This window comes from Rutilus rutilus (genome assembly GCF_951802725.1).
Source record: "Rutilus rutilus genome assembly, chromosome: 1".
Lineage (NCBI taxonomy): Eukaryota > Metazoa > Chordata > Actinopteri > Cypriniformes > Leuciscidae > Rutilus > Rutilus rutilus.
The window spans coordinates 8,601,158-8,620,724 of NC_140209.1; the positions used below are offsets into that span (position 1 = coordinate 8,601,158).

General features: G+C 39.2%; 1 long non-coding RNA gene and 1 pseudogene across 2 annotated transcripts; one reads left to right on the top strand and one right to left on the bottom strand.

Annotated features, from left to right (window-relative positions):
* The first annotated feature begins 6,489 nt into the window (after positions 1 to 6,489).
* LOC311281768 lies at positions 6,490 to 9,296 on the top strand. The gene is made up of 2 exons (XR_014625847.1): positions 6,490 to 6,531; positions 8,660 to 9,296. It is a non-coding gene; the product is annotated as an uncharacterized lncRNA (long non-coding RNA).
* Positions 9,297 to 10,915: 1,619 nt separating this feature from the next.
* LOC311304003 (interferon-induced very large GTPase 1-like) lies at positions 10,916 to 16,694 on the bottom strand (annotated as a pseudogene). The gene is made up of 2 exons: positions 15,150 to 16,694; positions 10,916 to 12,999 (listed from the first exon to the last, which is right to left on the bottom strand). The product of its transcript is annotated as an interferon-induced very large GTPase 1-like (transcript).
* Between the last annotated feature and the right edge of the window lie 2,873 nt (positions 16,695 to 19,567).

Sequence of the window (19,567 nt, forward strand, 5' to 3'; positions counted from 1 at the left end):
AAACCCCAAGTAACGTACAGGGAGACAGACTGCGCATGCGCGATGACGGGAAGTTAAACGTTCGAACTATGAAATCAAAATATTAAGTTTTCTCAACTTAATTGTTTGTGTTCATTGGACAAAATAGTAGTGCACTTGCAGTTAAATAGTTTTTATAAGTAAACTCAACATTGCAGTAAAAAATTTGCCCACTCAACTTAAAATTTTAAACTGAGTTAACAATTTGCAAGTTGGATTTTTTACAGTGAACCCATGAAGGACGGCGATCATGGCAAATCCACAGACTAACTCATGAAAGATCGGTAAATTCTGGGAAAACTGCCAAAAAACACCTGTTAATCTTTAAGGTTTTATAAATTGTATTTATTTATTTATTTATATGCATTGTTTTATTTACTTTAGAGTTTTTATTATATACCAAACAAAATATACCTATTATTTTTCATAAACAGAAACCACCCAGTGCAAATCCACCCAGTGCTATTCTATCAAGTTACATTTTAACACACATTGTGTGTTAAAAAGCTACACAACATGTGTCAAAATACCATCAGCACACTTTGTTTGTTTTTTACAGTGTGTAGACTTTAAGATCCTGTCTCTTTAAAAACTAATGTGCAGATAACGGCAACATTGCTGATCTCGTGCTGTACAACCACATTCATAAAAACCTTTTAAAAGTCACCAATCAGACATTACACACTTGCTGAGATTAACAATACTGTATAATATTAGCATATGATTATATTTTTCATAGCACATGGCTATTATTGCTGCTTCAAAATAAACACACAGTTAGTGTAACCAGAGAAAAACTAATGTTAAAGAGTCAAGAGCCCAAATAAAGCTGACACTAATCACGATTCTGGTGACTTCAAATGAAACATTCAATGAAACATCAACATCTGTTAATTTTCAACAAGCACTTTTGTACACGTCTGACAGAACTAAAGTAAATCTGGTGAGTAATAAACAGACTCACACAGAGATCAAGAATCAGCACAGGAATCTCAACAATGATGACAAACCAAAAGCTTCATGCCGCAATGCATGCTGGGTCCAGCATAGTGCAAAACTCATCCATGATTCCCAGCATGCATAAATTATGCAGCTTAATATTCCTACTATTCTGACTATTTGCTTTTATTTTTTTGCTGTTGTTTTTGTTGTGACTTTAGTTGTTTTTGTTTTTTGTGATGTTCAGAGTTGATCTGTGTATATGAATATTTTTTTACTGTTGTTGAGATTCATGAGCTGATTCCATGAAATCGTTCTGCACTGCTGGATAACATGATGTAGTTAAAAGAGACTGTAATAACTAAGAGCAAAAAAATATAAATGCACATCATCCATACACTCATAAAACTCACATTAGTGTGTAAAAGGTTTCAACACACTTCAGTGTAAGAGGAATAACACATTAGTTGAGTTGCAGGAAACACAAAATGTGTAATCCTTATATAAACACAGATATGTGTTAAGAAACGACATGTGTGTTAAATTCTATACAACATGTGCTGTCCCTGAGCGCGCACACACTACATGTGTTAAAAATGACACTAAAAAAAAAAAAAAAAATTTTTCACACAGTAGACAGAGAAGAAAGGACACCGACCGAAAGCCCTTGAGAAAGTCCAGTGATTAAATGATCACCAAAATAGACATTGGGTGAGATGAAAGAAAGCTGGAGAGTGTTGGCGAGTAATGGAGGCTTTCCTCGCGTCGCAGGTTTGTAGCGTTGAGGGCAGAGCGATTTCAGGTGCGGGTCCTTGCAAATCTACAAATATGCGAGAATTTACATTTAGGATAAGTCCAAACAGATTCGTTGAAATGATTACACCATTAAATGAAATGATGGACAGGCCTCTTATATCTAATGGAGCGTCTACAGATGCAGCACCATGGACAGCAGATCCGACAGATTCAGCACCATGGACAGCGACTGGAGCTTTAGCCAGTAACAGACTAATCTGGTGTTGAATACGGAGATGAATGAAGCAGATTTAGCTGAATAATTATGATCTGTGGTGTTCGTATCAGTGGCTAAAGTCTGCCATCATAGCCAGATAAAGCTCTAGTTCCTCCCTGTGCTCTGGGAAAACTTGACTGAGGATATCTCTGTAAATACCTAAAGCAATTCAATAACAGAGATAGTTTTCAGGAAGACCACAGCCATGTCTCCACAGTTATCAGATGTGTTATTATGTGTGGAGACTCAGTAACAGCAGCAGCTGGAGACGAAACATCTACTGGAAACCAGCGCTGGAACTGGAGAGGTGATGATGAGACGCTGAAGGAGGAGAAGATGCGGCAGTGCAAATCCATTTACTGAATTATACTAACTTGACTGCTTCATTTCCACTGTAAGAGTGTCATTAAAATGCTTTGTGTTGCAGTTACATCAGAATCAGCTCTTCCTCATCTTCTGGTCAGCTGGAAAACCCAAAGCTAGACCTGATGTGCGCTAACAAGTTTCTATAACTCATCTTTTTGACAATCAGTGTGAAATTAATCTGATGAATTCTTGTGACATAGAGACTGATACAAACATGAACTGTAATTGCCCAGTTGTTTTGTTGTTCAGACACACACAAGGCAGAAGTGGAAGATCAAAGGTCATCAATGAGAGTTTGAGGGCAGCATCAGAGATTTTGATCACAGTATTGTGTAATAAACATTATTTTCATGAGATATGTAAGGGATAATCCACGGCTAGCCATGCATTAAAGGATTTTAATGCACGAAGTAGAGGCGAAGAACCACCCGACGCGAAGCGGAGTAAACCACCCTCTACGAAGTGCATTAAAATTCTTTAATGCATGGCTAGCCGTGGATTATCCCGCTTATACCTTGGTTATTTGCCAAGTTAAAAACAAGTTAAAGCTGTAACTGATGTTTACAGTGTCATATTTTAACAGACGTATAAAAATGACGGTTATTTTCTTAAGTTACGGCTCGTTAGTTCTTGCACTCCGTCTGCTTTAAATAAAGTAGAGCCATCGGATTGCTTTTATTTGAATGAATTATCACATTTATTTTAATTCATAATTAAAAGAGAGAGGCAGAGAACTGACAGAGAGGGAACAGAGAGAGAGAGAGAGAGAGAGAGAGAGAGAGAGAGAGATGCATGCGCGAGTTACCTGTGTGCGTGACAGTGCGTCTCTTCTTTAAAGTCTAGCAGCTACAGTCCCCTCGTTGCTTAAGCATATAGCTAACTTAATGATTCTTTAATGGATTTATTAAAATAATTTATGAATGACAGGCAACACTGACAGTGACAAGGCAATCTTTATTTTGAATCTTCATTTATTTATTGTTAATTCTTTGTGCCGCTTTTTGTCATTCAACGTCTTCTCCAAGTCTTCTATTTCGTCTTGTGCCTGGGCCCATTTCTCAAAATTGCCATATTCACCATACAAATTAAACGATATGCAAAAATCATCCATTTAGCCTACCTAAATAAACGTTTTCATATGTGTCTCTCACTCTGCTTGCAAGTGTAACTGTGTTACTATGGTTACCAATGTTTATAGTAGCGGATTAATTTTGAACTGTAATCAAACTGACTGGAACTACCTGTGCATTAAACGGTTTTACTGCACACCTTCCAGCCAATCAGAATTGAGTATTTAAACAGCCCATGGTATAAATTTTAGTAATGTCTAAGTAATGAATTTGAGTAAAGACTGAAATACTGTCAGCGAATTAAAAAATCTGCTATGGATCATTTCAGTTTTATCACTTCAATTCATTTCAAGTCAAAACAAAATTTTTCATAATACGAGGTCTGTATTAAACAAGTGTAAAAGGACACTGGACAAGGTCAGTAAATTCAGTGATGTGGACATTATTGAGTGAAGTAGTTTCCACTGGAGTAATTTTGATATAAATCAGATCGACGGCTCTGAGATGTTTAATTTGCCGTTTATTTCTCACACTTTCCTCCAACCGTTTGATCATCAGCGCTGAGCTTTAGCAAACACATTCATATATGCACTTCAATCATAAATCAACAATCTATCATTAATATTCGTATCACAGATCTTTTTCAGTTCATGATAGAGATTAAGCTGTTTTGATTAGTAATAAACTCTAATATTCATCAAGCATTTTGAGCTTTATCATTTAGGCATATGTTCAGAAATATGTTGTGTTGTAGTTAAAATCATGTATGAGGAACTGGATCTTGTCTTTAACTCTTTTCTGGTGTATTTTATGATGATATCTGTGATCTGAATCTGAGAGGAGACATAAGAGTCTCATTCTTTATCTGTTCCATTATATGCATTTATCTAAACTCTCAATAGCTTCATGTTTTGAGTATTTTCTCCATTCATCTGGAATCTCACCACTCCCCTCAAATGTTTTACTGTAGGCTATTATGTATTATATGTCGCCACATAGCCGCAAGCGCAAGGCAACACTGAGTGCATGTAATACTCATTAGGGCAGACAAAATTGCTCAAAAATGACATTCGAATATTCCCTCTAAAAAAAACCACATAGCCTATATTCGAACTATTCAAACATCTGGTTGTGCATTTTGTCATTGTCAATGACGCGCATTACGTCAATAACAGGACAAATGAATACAAAGAGACATAACTACTTGTATAGGTACTTTATTTAAGTTTAAACATATTTGACAACGTATTACCTACTACACATAGCACAAAAACAAGTAAATCAACTAATGGCCAAGACCGCAGAGCGCAGACTCACTCTCGCTCGCTCGCTCGCACTCGCAGGCACTCTTTCTCTCTCTCGCCCTCACCCTCATGCTGCTTTCACACCAAACGCGAATAGAGCGTCTGGCGCGAGTGATTTCAATGTTAAGTCAACGTAAAGACGCGTTTACGCGCGTCTGGAGGTCTTGCGGCGCGAATGAGGTGTCACGCTCTCTGCGCATAACGGTTTAAATGAACAACAACAATAAGCAAATGTTGAGTGCTGATCTAGAGTTTTGTGCAAGCAATTTAAGGTCGTGACTCTTATATAGCAGGCTTCATTCAGTGATTGAAACAAATATTAATAACATTAATTGAAGTTTTACAGTATATAGAACCGACATTGAACGCTCCGAGCGAGCTGTGCTGTGGTAAACGGAACTTTTCCTTGACATGAAACAGTAAATAATCAAACCAGTGGAAGCCTGCAGTGCACGAAACTGCTGTATCTAACCTACCTTATTCGTGCAATATCTATTCAGTCAGTACAGTAGCCTACACTTTAGTAATGTAGTAGTAGTAGCAGTAGTAGCAGCAGTAGCAGTAGTAGTAGTAGCAGCAGCAGTAGTAGCAGCAGCAGCAGTAGCAGTAGCAGTAGCAGTAGCAGTAGTAGCAGCAGCAGCAGTAGCAGTAGCAGTAGCAGTAGTAGTAGTAGCAGTAGCAGCAGCAGTAGCAGTAGCAGTAGTAGCAGCAGCAGCAGTAGTAGCAGCAGCAGCAGTAGCAGTAGCAGTAGCAGTAGCAGTAGCAGTAGTAGCAGCAGCAGCAGTAGTAGCAGCAGCAGCAGTAGCAGCAGCAGTAGCAGTAGCAGTAGTAGCAGCAGCAGCAGTAGTAGCAGCAGCAGCAGTAGCAGTAGCAGTAGCAGTAGCAGTAGCAGTAGTAGCAGCAGCAGCAGTAGTAGCAGCAGCAGCAGTAGTAGCAGCAGTAGCAGTAGCAGTAGTAGTAGCAGCAGCAGTAGTAGCAGCAGCAGCAGTAGCAGTAGCAGTAGCAGTAGTAGCAGTAGCAGCAGCAGTAGCAGTAGCAGTAGTAGCAGCAGCAGTAGTAGCAGTAGCAGTAGCAGTAGCAGTAGTAGCAGTAGCAGTAGCAGTAGCAGCAGCAGTAGCAGTAGCAGTAGTAGCAGCAGCAGCAGTAGCAGTAGCAGTAGCAGTAGTAGTAGTAGCAGTAGCAGCAGCAGTAGCAGTAGTAGTAGTAGTAGCAGCAGCAGTAGTAGCAGCAGCAGCAGTAGCAGTAGCAGTAGCAGTAGCAGTAGCAGTAGCAGTAGTAGCAGTAGCAGCAGCAGTAGCAGTAGTAGTAGTAGCAGCAGCAGTAGTAGCAGCAGCAGCAGCAGTAGCAGTAGCAGTAGCAGTAGTAGCAGTAGCAGCAGCAGCAGCAGTAGCAGTAGTAGCAGTAGCAGCAGCAGTAGCAGTAGTAGCAGCAGCAGCAGTAGTAGTAGTAGTAGTAGTAGTAGTAGCAGTAGTAGCAGCAGTAGTAGCAGTAGCAGTAGCAGCAGCAGCAGCAGCAGTAGCAGTAGCAGTAGCAGTAGTAGCAGTAGCAGTAGCAGTAGCAGTAGCAGTAGTAGCAGCAGCAGCAGCAGTAGTAGTAGTAGTAGTAGTAGTAGTAGTAGTAGTAGCAGTAGTAGCAGCAGTAGTAGTAGTAGCAGTAGTAGCAGCAGCAGTAGTAGCAGTAGCAGTAGCAGTAGTAGCAGTAGCAGTAGCAGTAGTTTAGCAGTACCACTACTACTGCTGCTACTAGCAGTTCTGTTTTAATAATGTAGTATTTCTTTCTTTTTTAGAGGAAACGTATCCTGTTGGAAAGAAACGTTGTGGCGGTAAGGTATAGTCCAAAAGTCCAAACCCTTTGAATTTCTCAAGTGTGTGTAATACCTGATGATCATGTTCTCCAGCATGCTTTAAAAATGTTCTAAAGAGCATCTTGGAAGCAAGAAAATTTGACAGTTTTGCATATTATTAGTAACTTATTAGTGACTAGGAAGAGTGCAAAATCTTAAATGTCTTTCTCTTCACATCATGATGTTTCTTTGTTAAAATAAAATTTTAATAGATTCACTATGGTAAGCCTGTTATAAGAGTTTATCTTTTAGACCTGGCTGTCGGGATAGTTTTGGGGGAAATTGGGTACATGCGTCACTCGTCCGTCTGTACGTGTCTCGACATCTGTAAATAGAGAGAAGTTTATGGAGAGAAATATGTGCCATAATTAAACAAACAAATCCTGCATTTTGCAAACAAACTTGATCTACTTCGCAAAGGAAAACTCGACTCGCAAACAAACAGAAAGCAATGTGCAAGTACAAATGTCAGTTTGAGTGTAAATGCAGTGGAGTAACAAATATGTATTGTGTTTTACAAATATAAATAAATGAGTCAAGATAATACTTCACAAATAAATACAGTTGAGGAAGTTGCTCAACTGCATTTGTGAGAAAATCGAGCCGAGAGATCTCTTAAAAAGCCAAGTGTCACACAATCATAACAGACAGATATGCATTTGTATGCACTAGATTTGGTATTTGTTCAAAGGTTACATGCAATTTGCAGGATGGTTTGTATTTATTTGTGAAGTATTATCTTGGCTCATTTATTTATATTTGTAAAACACAATACATATTTGTTATTCCACTGGATTTCACTCAAACTGACCTTTGTACTTGAACATTGCTTTCTGTTTGTTTGCGAGTCGAGTTTTGCGAAGTAGATCGAGTTTGTTTGCAAAATGCTGATTTGTTTGTTTAATTGTGGCACATAATTCGCTCCATAGAAGTTGCTCCGCTGCTTTGACTCGTGTATGGTGTGAGAGGCTAAGGTTAGTTAGTGGCAGAGGTTAGTCAGTGGTTAGTTAGTGGCAGAGGTTAGTTAGTGGTTAGTTAGTGGCAGAGGTTATTTAGTGGTTAGTTAGTGGCAGAGGTTAGTTAGTGGTTAGTTAGTGGCAGTGGTTAGTTAGTGGTTAGTTAGTGGCAGTGGTTAGTCAGTGGCAGAGGTTAGTTAGTGGTTAGTTAGTGGCAGAGGTTAGTTAGTGGCAGAGGTTAGTCAGTGGTTAGTTAGTGGCAGAGGTTAGTTAGTGGTTAGTTAGTGGCAGAGGTTAGTTAGTGGTTAGTTAGTGGCAGTGGTTAGTTAGTGGTTAGTTAGTGGCAGTGGTTAGTCAGTGGCAGAGGTTAGTTAGTGGTTAGTTAGTGGCAGAGGTTAGTTAGTGGCAGAGGTTAGTCAGTGGTTAGTTAGTGGCAGAGGTTAGTTAGTGGTTAGTTAGTGGCAGAGGTTAGTTAGTGGTTAGTTAGTGGCAGAGGTTAGTTAGTGGTTAGTTAGTGGCAGTGGTTAGTCAGTGGCAGAGGTTAGTTAGTGGTTAGTTAGTGGCAGAGGTTAGTTAGTGGCAGAGGTTAGTCAGTGGTTAGTTAGTGGCAGAGGTTAGTTAGTGGTAAGTTAGTGGCAGGGTTAGTTGTCACAACGAGTGAGAAAGGTTGACATGAAGCAGATAAATCTCTAACCTCCGGAGTATCACCCGATTTAAACAAATGGCAATCAGAGGAGAGTCTGCTGGAGAAAAGAGAACGAGACAGAGCTCGTAATAAAACAAAAATCAACATCGGCTCTGATTTTCAGAGATGGCGAGAACTGAGGGAATTGAAAAGTTGTAAAAGCGAAGTGGAGATGATGGTGTTTTTATTACTCCACTGTTGAGTAAGGTGTTTTATTGAACAGATAGACTGTCATATGTATCTCTCTAACAGAGTTCACTGTAAAGCATCTATTGTGAAGCGTCGTCACTGTCATGCAAAGCCGAAGCACGACCAAAACAATGTTGCATGCCTTTTTGTGTTTTAACCGGTAAAGGGACAAAAGTTACATACTGTACCTTTAAATGAAAGTTATTAATTTAGTTACATGAAAGGTCATTAATGGTAAAAAATAAAAATAATAACACACAAAACTTCCCTTTAACAGCCTGTTGGGCAGGATGGACTGCCTTTGGTTGCAGATGCTTCAAATTTTTCAATAACCTTCAAACATGGAGTGATGCAGAGGTATGATACATTCAGCTTGTAATATGACATAAAAATCATATAAGTATATTTTTGGTTAAATACAACTTAAGCTCTGTAAACATCCGTGACACCTGTTAATTATTGCAGGAAAATAATTTCAACTTGTTCCTCAGTTTAAAAACAAAAATATGTTCACAGTTAATAAATTACAATGGAGTCTAGGAGAATACAGACACAACACATTTCATGTTATCATGAGAGTAGTGTGTTAGGATCACTTAAAAACTAGATTAGTTATATCTAATCTATATATACAGTATAAGCAGAATTCTACAAAAGTAGTCCTGTCTCAAAAGGCAGATTTTGGACTTCAAGTGTACAATAATACATTTGAATGTCACAGATTTTGGAAATTTTGTATAAAATAAATTGGTGTTTGTTCATGTCTCCGCCTCTATAGAGATTCTGTTTGGACTTTGATGGGAACCTTGCTTCTGTCCACAGCCATGATGAGTACATGTTTATACAGGACCTGATTAGATACGAAACTCAGGCCACAACTCGTGCCTGGATCGGAGGAAATGATGCTGTTCATGTATGCAATTTTTATTTTAATTTTTTCTTGCTTTTTATGCTACTGGGCATTTACATTTACATTTACATTAAAACATTTTTCAAAATGCATACAGATAGAGGTTTTTTTTTTTTTTGTCCTCTAAATAGTTAGTTTAGGGCATTGGTTTCCATGAGATGGGCGCCACTCACCATGATGATGTCATACTCAAGTATGACACTATTTTGAAACTTGATGTAAAATAGATGGCTGATGAGCAATTTAGCCCTGTCTTAAATATTCTTCACATATTATTCACTGATACACTTTCTGTGAAATAATTTCTGTCCATTTCTGTTTAGATTTCTGACATTTTTAAAATGGAGATGGGGTTAGGGTTCATGAGGAATCATCTTTTATATGAATAAAGATACATTTAAGCCATGTGAGCTGTGGACATAAACACAATGTCTTTTTTCTCTTCTGTTCACAGGAGGGAGTTTGGCTCTGGAGTGATGGATCCAAAATGAACTTTCAAATATGGGCGCCTAACCAGCCCGATAACCGTGATGGAATTGAGCACTGCCTTGAGATGAACTATGGCAGTAAGTAACTGCTGTTAATGCTCATAAACTATCTAAATAGACTAAACATTTTTTTTTTTTCATAATACACAAATGATGAAAAAAAATATTTTGTTCTATCTTGCAACAGATGGAAACTGGAATGATGCCCCATGTACTGTAAAGAAGCCGTTTGTGTGTGTGAACTGAACCAGCATGTGAAAAATCAATAGAAGAAACACCTTTAACTCATTTACTTTCCTTTAGAAATGTTCAATGGAGGTAATAAATGTGTTTTAAAGAAGGTTAATTGTATTATTTTGATTGTGATTTGTGAATGATAAGTTAATGACTCAGTGACACCTGTTAAACACCATTTTATAATTTGGGTATCACTCCACAGTCTCTCTTTCCTCACTAACACAAGTTAGAATAAGTAATTTGGCATCCTAACAACAACAACAACAACAAAAAAAAACACAGAGATTGCTAGAATAAATCCCAAAAAATAAATAAATAAATAATTAAACAAGTAAAAAAAAAATAATGTGAAAAAGTTAGTCACACTCACAAAATAAGAGTGTCTTTAATATACATGTATTTTGTGTCTCACTACCAGGTTATTATCCTGTACCTTTAATAAATGTCAAGTATTTACTCCACTTTCTCCAAAACCAAGTAGTCTATATGACATTTTTTCATATGCATCAACTTTCTGTAACCCATGAAGGACGGCGATCATGGCAAATCCACAGACTAACTCGTGAAAGATCGGTAAATGTAGTATTTGAAAAAGACAAGAAAACTGCCAAAAAATCCCTGTTAATCTTTAAGTTTTTATACATTTAAATTGTGTTTATTTATTTATTTATTAATTTATGTATATGTATTGTTTAATTTACTTTAGAGTTTTTATGGTATACCAAATAAAATATCCCTATTATTTTTTATAAACAGAAACCACCCAGTGCTATTCTATCAAGTTACATTTTAACACACATTGTACACCGCCGGCACGAGCAGAAAAAAAAAATCTGCGCTGCGAAGCGGTTTTCTATTAATTTCACTGTGTGGGGAATTGGCAAATTTGCGCCCCCTCTCAGCTGCAGGCGCCCCTGCTTGCTGAGAAGATGCCGTGCACAGAAGCTGTTTGTTTGAGAAGGGGCTTGTTTGCTCTCTTACAGATGGAAATAACCAAATCCATGAAGAATTCATTTTTGAACACATATTTCACTGGTCCTTCCTGATGTTGTGTCACTCTTGCCTTGATGTAACGTGTGAGCTGTTGAATGCAGCTGATGTTGTAGCCCATCTTTGAAATGTTAAATGACTGAATCTCTTTGTCTGTTTGCTCAGCAACATCTATGACTAATGATCTTATTTGGGCTTCATCTTCTTTAGACATCCCTTGAACTGATCTAATGGCATTTGTAACAAATCTTTTAAATCCACTGAGTTTCTTTAACTTCACATAATCAGAATAACTGGGCACACAGAAAATATCCCTGCTCTCCCTCCAGTGATCTACAGGAACACTTTGATAGATGTCACTGATGATCTTTCTCACATCTCTCATTACATCAATGTCTTTGATTGGAGGATTTTCTCTGATGATCTTCTTCACACTCTGTTCCCAAAACAAATCAAACTCTTTCTTCAGTGTTTCTTCATCTTTGGCTTTGAGTTTCAAGGCAAGTTCTTTGCTCTTTTCATAGAGAGTGTCTTTATGATGTGTCCTTTGAGCATCAATCTTTTTCTTCAGGTCTCGCTGCTGAAGAATCTCGTTTAATTTCCTCTTTGTTTCTCTCACAATGTTTTCCTGAAGCTCTTTGATTTTGATTTCAAATGACATTTTCCACTGAATCAGTATATCTTTATCTTTGTCTTTCTCAAAGAATTCTGACATTGATTTCTCCACTTCTTCACTTCTCATCTTCAGTTCTCTTTGAAGATCTGTTTCCTTAACCTCATGAATTGCTTCATTTTTTATTCTGTTGATTAGTTTGTTCTCAGTTTCCATCATGGCACTGCGAAGACTCCAGGACCACTTGCTGTATTCGAGCTCCAGTCTCCTGTAGGCTGAAATCTCCAGAGAATTTCTGAAGCTGAAGACGAATCGTTCATTCAGTAAAGCCTCCCAGAGATCTTTAACACGATCTTTTAGGTCTATCAGCATCATTCCATGTGATTTTGAGGCATGAGACATAATAGTTTTCTTTAGTTCTTGAATGTTGTCACAGTAGTTTGGGTTTGGTGGTGCCATTGGTGGGCTTCCCTCCCAGAGCTGAGCAAAATACTTCACATCATTATGACCATCAAATCCAATTACATCATTGAAACGTTCTGCATCACAGACTTCCTCTTTAGCAGCGAGTTTTGTCATCTCATCCAGTGTCTCCTGCAGTCGTCTCCTTCCCTCCATGTTTTTCTCTCCAGCTGTGATGTCTGAAACGTTCTGATGCACAAACACACAGCTGGGATTCAGTCTGACCTTCTTCATCCTCATGAAGGCCTGAACAACAATCTGAAGAACGTCCTGCATCTCAGATGGGTTTTCTCCAAAGATGTTGATCAATGTCAGATTTCCAAGACCAACAACAAATGTGGCCAATTCATTATCATGATGTCTTGTTGATCTTCCAGCCAGTTCTAGAGAACGAAGACCCTCAGTATCAACAACCAGAATATAGTCAAAGTTCATCTGTGGTTTCATCTCGTCTGAGACTCTGACCAGCTGCATGAACGCTCCTCTGGTGGTCCTGCCAGCACTGACGGCAAACTGGAGCCCAAATATGGCGTTCAGCATGGTGGATTTCCCAGAGCTCTGAAGCCCTAAAACTGACAGCACAAAGACTCTGGTCTGGTGTCCCAGTTTCTGGATGAGTTCATCTAGAACAGCAGATATCCAGATCACAGGAACATGAGCAGCATCTCCATCCATCAGCTCCAGTGGAAATCCAGAGATCATCATCTCTGCTGCAAGACTTGGGAGAGAAGAGAAGTCAAACTGCAGGTCTTTCTTTTGCTTCTTCACAGATGAACATGATTCATAGATCTGACCGATCTCCCTCATGATGTGCTCCAAACCAAAAGCTGCAGCTTGAAGATCCTTATATATTTTCTCAAGGTCTGATTGTTTAGCTTTATGTTCCTCAGATTTATTACTGTCTTTCAGTTTTAAGACTGCTGACCATGTTTCATCATACTTGTGGAGTAGAGCAGAAAGGTCAGCCGATGTGTGTTCGTCCAGAAGGATTCTGAGCCATTTGAGAAAAAACATCTTCCCATGTTTATTATTTGAGTTAATTTCTTTAATGAATTGCATCATAAAATTATTAATGTCACTTTCATTAATGAAGCCCAGACTCACACCTCACACCCGCCCTGATGTGCACTTCACACATCCACCATCACCTCCTGCAACCCCTCTCCTCCCCCCTTCTGCCATCCAACCTGAGCTTAAGGTCTGTGTGGAGGACGTGAGCAGAGTCTTCAAAAAACAGAAGACTAGGAAAGCTTCAGGCCCAGACGGCATCTCATCTGCTTGTCTAAAAGCCTGTGCTGACCAACTGGCCCCAGTCTTCACGCAGATCTTCAACAGATCATTGGAGCAGTGTGAAGTTCCCTGCTGCTTCAAACGCTCCACTATCATTCCGGTTCCCAAAAAAACTAAAATCACTGGACTTAATGACTACAGACCTGTCGCTCTCACGTCTGTGGTCATGAAGTCGTTTGAAAGACTGGTGTTGGCCTATCTGAAGGACATCACTGGACCCCTGATGGATCCCCTTCAGTTTGCTTACAGAGCAAACAGGTCTGTGGATGATGCAGTCAACATGGGACTGCACTATATCCTGCAACATCTTGACAGACCTGGGACTTATGTACGGATCTTATTTGTGGACTTCAGTTCGGCCTTCAATACCATCATCCCTGATCTTCTCACAGCCAAACTGACTCAGCTCTCCATGCCATCCACAATCTGTCAGTGGATCTCCAGCTTCCTGACGGACCGGCAGCAGCTAGTGAGACTGGGGAAACTCACATCCAGGACCCTCACCATCAGCACTGGCGCCCCCCAAGGGTGCGTTCTCTCCCCACTGCTCTTCTCCCTGTACACTAATGACTGCACTTCTAAAGACCCCTCTGTCAAGCTCCTGAAATTTGCAGACGACACCACTGTCATCGGTCTCATCCAAAATGGTGACGAGTCTGCTTACAGACTGGGGGTTGAACAGCTGGCTGTCTGGTGCAGTTATAACAACCTTGAGCTGAACACGCTCAAAACAGTGGAGATGATCGTGGACTTCAGGAGAAACACCCCAGCACTCCCCCCTCTCACCATCATGAACAGCACTGTGGAAGCAGTGGAGTCATTCAGGTTCCTGGGCTCTACCATCTCCCAGGACCTGAAGTGGGCAAATCACATTGACTCCATTGTGAAAAAGGCCCAGCAGAGACTCTACTTCCTTCGCCAGCTGAAGAAGTTCAATCTGCCACAGGAGCTGCTGATCCAGTTCTACTCAGCCGTCATTGAGTCTGTCTTAAGCACTTCCATCACTGTCTGGTTTGGTTCAGCTACCAAATCGGACATCAGGAGACTACAACGGACAGTCCGGACTGCAGAGAGGATTATTGGTGCCCCCCTGCCAACCCTCCAGGACCTGTACTCTTCCAGAGTGAGGAAGAGAGCAGGTAAAATCATCACAGACTCCACTCACCCTGGACATCCCCTGTTTGAACTGTTACCGTCAGGACGGCGACACAGATCACTGGCCACAAGAACATCCAGGCACAGGAACAGTTTCTTTCCACAGGCCATTTCCCTTCTGAACACTTAACATGCCCCCCAAAGCATATGCCTGTAAGTGCAATACTCCCACTGTCTAGTGCAATAAACTCAGGTGATATTTATATCTATATTATTCATACTACTCAAAATACTGTAAATATGTTTATAATCTGTAACATGCGCTAGACTCCCACTGTCTAGTGTAATATTCTCTAATTCAGGTGATATTTATATTTATATTATTCATACTACTCAAAATACTGTAAATATGTTCATAATCTGTAAATGTTTATTAAGACTAAACCCAACTGTGACCCTACTTTTTTACTTTTATACTATTTTTATTTATTTTTTATATATTTTTATTCTTAGAATTTGTATTACTATGTTCTTGTTGTATTTGTATTTGTATATGTGCACTGGAAGCTTCAGTACCAAGAAAAATTCCTTGTGGGTGCAAGCACACTTGGCAATAAAGCTCTTTCTGATTCTGATTCTGATTCTGATTCTGATTCTGATTCTGATTCATGCTGTTGTTCACGGAATATCTTCATCTCTGTTTTTTTCACACTTGTTACCGTTTCTATATTTTCTCCTTGAGGTCGATGTAGTTCTTTGTTCTTCTGACTCCACTGATGCCACAGTTTCCCCTGATGAGGCAGAAAATATTCTTTGATTTCTATCAGATCTTTCTCCTTCAGTAAATTCATCATCTGCTGTGCTGCTTCTCTTCCTCTCCTGCAGTCTTCATCATCTTCCTCATCTACTCTGATGTCTGAGTGTTTGGACACATCTTCAAGTCTGAAAGTGGAAGATGATTCTGAGAGACAATCATTTATCGCTCTTCTGAGTTCTTCAGATACATCTGACTGATGTCGGTCTTTCAAACCAATTTTGAATTTCCCTTTCTTTGGCTCAGATAATGCAAATTCATAATCAGTAAGAAGACAAATGAGTGGTTTCTGTTCCTGAACAGGTTTTGTATCTTTGCAGCATGTTTGTCATTCCTGTCCAGTTGTGGAAGAAGAACAACATTGACTGAGGCCATTTCAGAGAGGATCTGCAGCTGTTTCTCATGGTCTCCTGCATCACCGTGTAGATTACAGAACGCAACACAGTCAGTGAATTTATCCGTGTTTTTCCCAGAGGGGCAGAACCAGGCGATCTCCACCATTCCATCCATCAGGACTCTGGATCTGCTGCTGCCCGGGCAGTTCCTGTGGAAGAACGTGTCATGTTTCTTATTGATCAGACTGTTCATCAGCTGAGACTTGGATGAAGACACAGAGCCAAACCTGAAGAAAAACACCATTGGAGTTTCTGCCTTGTAGACCGGATGGGTTTGACTGATGATTTCATTGTTGGTGTTTCTCTTCTTCCAGCTCTTTTTGATTTGTCTGAATGTCCAGAGAGGAAACTCAATCTGTTGTGTGAATGGATCAGGAAGAGGCAGAGCGTACTGACACTGGGACAGTTTAGTAACCATCAGCTGCTTCAGGAGACCATCAGCACAGTGAAATACGGCCATCTGAACATCCATCGGGTGAATTCGCTCAGATTGACTGTTTCCTTCATTAGACAAAGACATTTCACTGGTCTCTTTAGCATGAATGCATCTTGCTCTGTAGTTCAACATCAGTAGTTGTTGTGTGAAAGTCTGAATCAGCTCCTCTTCAGCACAAGACTTGTGTGACTGTAATGAATGTTTGGTTATCTGGAGAACATCTGAAGCTCTCAGTTTATTGTGAAGATGGAGTCTGTGAAATAAATGCTTGATTGTTTGTCTTCCACTTCTCTTCAGTTTTTCTTCAAAGTTTTGTTGTTGATCTTCTCTTATGTTTATTTCTTCTGATGAAAATGTTTCAGTGGAGAAAAACTCTCCTCTGTTTTCTTCCACCATCTTCTTAACGTTCTCCATCAATGTGGACACTTGTGTGGTGGGACCAAAGTATAGTTGTCGTCCTCCATCAATGACAGCTTGTGCTTCTTCATTGAGCTCTGCTGTCTGATGCTCTGAATTCTGCATTATGAGGATCATGATGTGTTTGTTGATTCTGGAGCCGAATATCCTCTGGATCTCATCCATTTCTGCTTTATCTTCATTATTGAGTGGAGCTTCAGGAACTGTGAGGAGGAAAATGTAAGGGTGGAATTCCTGCAGTGGTTCAAGCTGCAAGAACTGCCGAATGACTAAAGAAACGTTATTGGCAAGATGGTAGAAAACTGCACATTTCTAGTCTTTAACCACCCACTGCCACTTATACCAACGACGGAAATAAGTGCAGTTACAATAGCTTAATATTTGTGGGAGAGCGTTGCTATAGATAGTGACGATATTGTATTGCAATATGTAGCACTTCAAAGTCAATACCAAAACAAAACTAGTTAGCACATTAGTTGCAATTGAAAAGGTTTAATAACAAATTATGGTTATGGTTACACTTAAAATAGTTACAAAATAGATGTATGAGATGATGATAACTTATATTATTAATTGTACCCAGCATATATGACAAATGTTACCTGAGAGAGAGAGAGAGAGAGAGAGAGAGAGAGAGAGAGAGAGAGAGAGAGAGAGAGAGAGAGAGAGAGAGAGAGAGAGAGAAAAGAAGAGAGCCCCCAAGAAAGGGACCCAGAGAAGAAGATAGCCAGAGCATCAAAAGGGCCAGAGCAACAGTTACAATCCTCTTTTATCCTTTCCTTGACCATGTGACTAAAACCCAAATGTGAGACATTCAAACTGACCAATCAGATAATTACACTTCCACCACTGTACTAAAGGTGTGAAATTCATCTACCCCCAAAGTACAACCATTTGGCCTGCAAGCCGAGATCACTATCAGCCCCTCTGTGCCTTAGGAACTCCAAATGGTCATTGTGGTAGAAAGAGGGGGTAGAAAAACAGTCAAGCAAATATCTTTTTTCATTTAAAATATTTTGGATTATTTTCAATCCTACAAAAACATGAACTCCAGGATCACAGAGAGACACACAGCGGAGAGTCTGACGCATCACTTCCTCCTCTGAGAGCTGAACGTCTGATCTTCTGATCAGCTCTGATATGGAGGATTTTAATGTGCCGTCACTTCCACACACAACCAGATTCAGCGTCTCTCCCTCTGAAACTGATCAAAAGAAAAACAAGTGCTAGAATTCACAAATTCACAAATTAGCATTTACAGCGCTAAATATTAAAAACTGATCATAGACACAGTTCATCAAATCTATATAACTATATCATAATGCAGTTACTGTAAATCAGTTTAAAGTACAGTTGGGGCGATTCAACTCTGGACTACTTCTTTCCACTGCAAAATAAACACACACACACACAGATTGTTAGTGGATCTATTACTGCGTATTACAGGATTTAATTAATTAAATGCTTCAGAATAAAGATATACAGTCTGAATCTAGAAATAATATCTACAATCTTTAAAGTCCCCTTGTGGTGTAAATCAAGCTTTTAATGTTGTTTATATGTCTGAACTTTAACTAAATACGATGAAACTGTTTCACAAGTTCACATGTTAATTTAATTCATTCCATTTCATGGAATTAAATAACCATTAATGTCAGATTTAGATTTGTCTGTGTTCCTCACCTGTGCTTTCAGGGCTGGACATGTTGATATTCTGTTCTCTCCTCTGTTTCTCTAAATCTTCAGCTGATCATCTTCTGTTACTTCTGACGTCTGTCTGTTTATTGTCCTGCAAGAGATTCATCACAATATTTAAACTGTGTTCATGTCGTATGGAGCTGCACATCTGCTGAGAGTCACAGGTTTGATTCCCAATCAACAAACACACTGATCAAACATTCAGCTTCAATTCACTGTTAGTCACTTTAAAGCTACAATATGTATTTTCTTTTCGCATGCCGATGGATCTAATAATGTTTATGGGAAATAATGTTTATGGATGAGTGAATACATTGATGTTTTTAACATGACTGTGGTGTGAAGCAGGGCACGATTGCTAATGAGAGACAGACATCAGCGCCACACGCGAGTCCTGCAAATATAAAGGAAAGAGGACATTTCATTCCACCGAACTAACTTACCCGCAAGTGCAGAATAATACTTACACAGGTCAGTTTATTAGACAAATTAAACTTGTGAGGTAACGCAGCGCTGTTTCACTTGGTCTACACTATCAAAGTCTGCTTGCCATGGTCCATAATGTTTGAACGAAACAACAACTGCGTGAGTGCGCCGCTAGATGTAACGCAGTTGTCCATGTGTGTCGCCATGGTTACTATGGCAGTACGAGCGGAAACCAGGGATAACGCGGATATTACGTCATTGACAGGCGACAAGTGAACTGGGACGGGCACTATTTAAAATTGTGAATTTCTCTGAATTTACATATTCCTGGAAACATTTAGGATAATGTAAGTACACAATTTGAAAGAAATATATAACACTGTGCAAGGTTTTTTTTTTTTTTTTTGATTCAAAATTCTTACATTGTACCTTTAAATAAAAGCATCTGCTGGTTTACTAATGTAAATAAGATGCTCTCTGCGACTTGATACAATAAAAAAGTCCAAAATATAAAATCAGTTGAACAATATGATATAGATCTTTAATCTCTACACTTACAGTTTATGCAGTCATTTGACGTTGTTTGTGCTGCAAAATCTCATCGTACATGTTACAACTTTCACACACCGATTTGCTTCTGATATAATAAACTGAAACCCACGTTACAGCACCTCATCAAGTTATTAATCACATTCACCAGTTTGGTTACATCTCACATTTACATTTCGCATAACAAACAAAAAGAGGATTTGGTTACACTTTATTTTAGTGTCATTGTTACAGAGTAATTATATATTTAAGTACTGAGTAATATTAAGCAACTACATGTACTTACTATATTGTTAGGGTAGGGATAGGGTTTGGTTGAGGGTTAGTTGCATGTAATTATGCATAATTTACTGTAATTACTATGG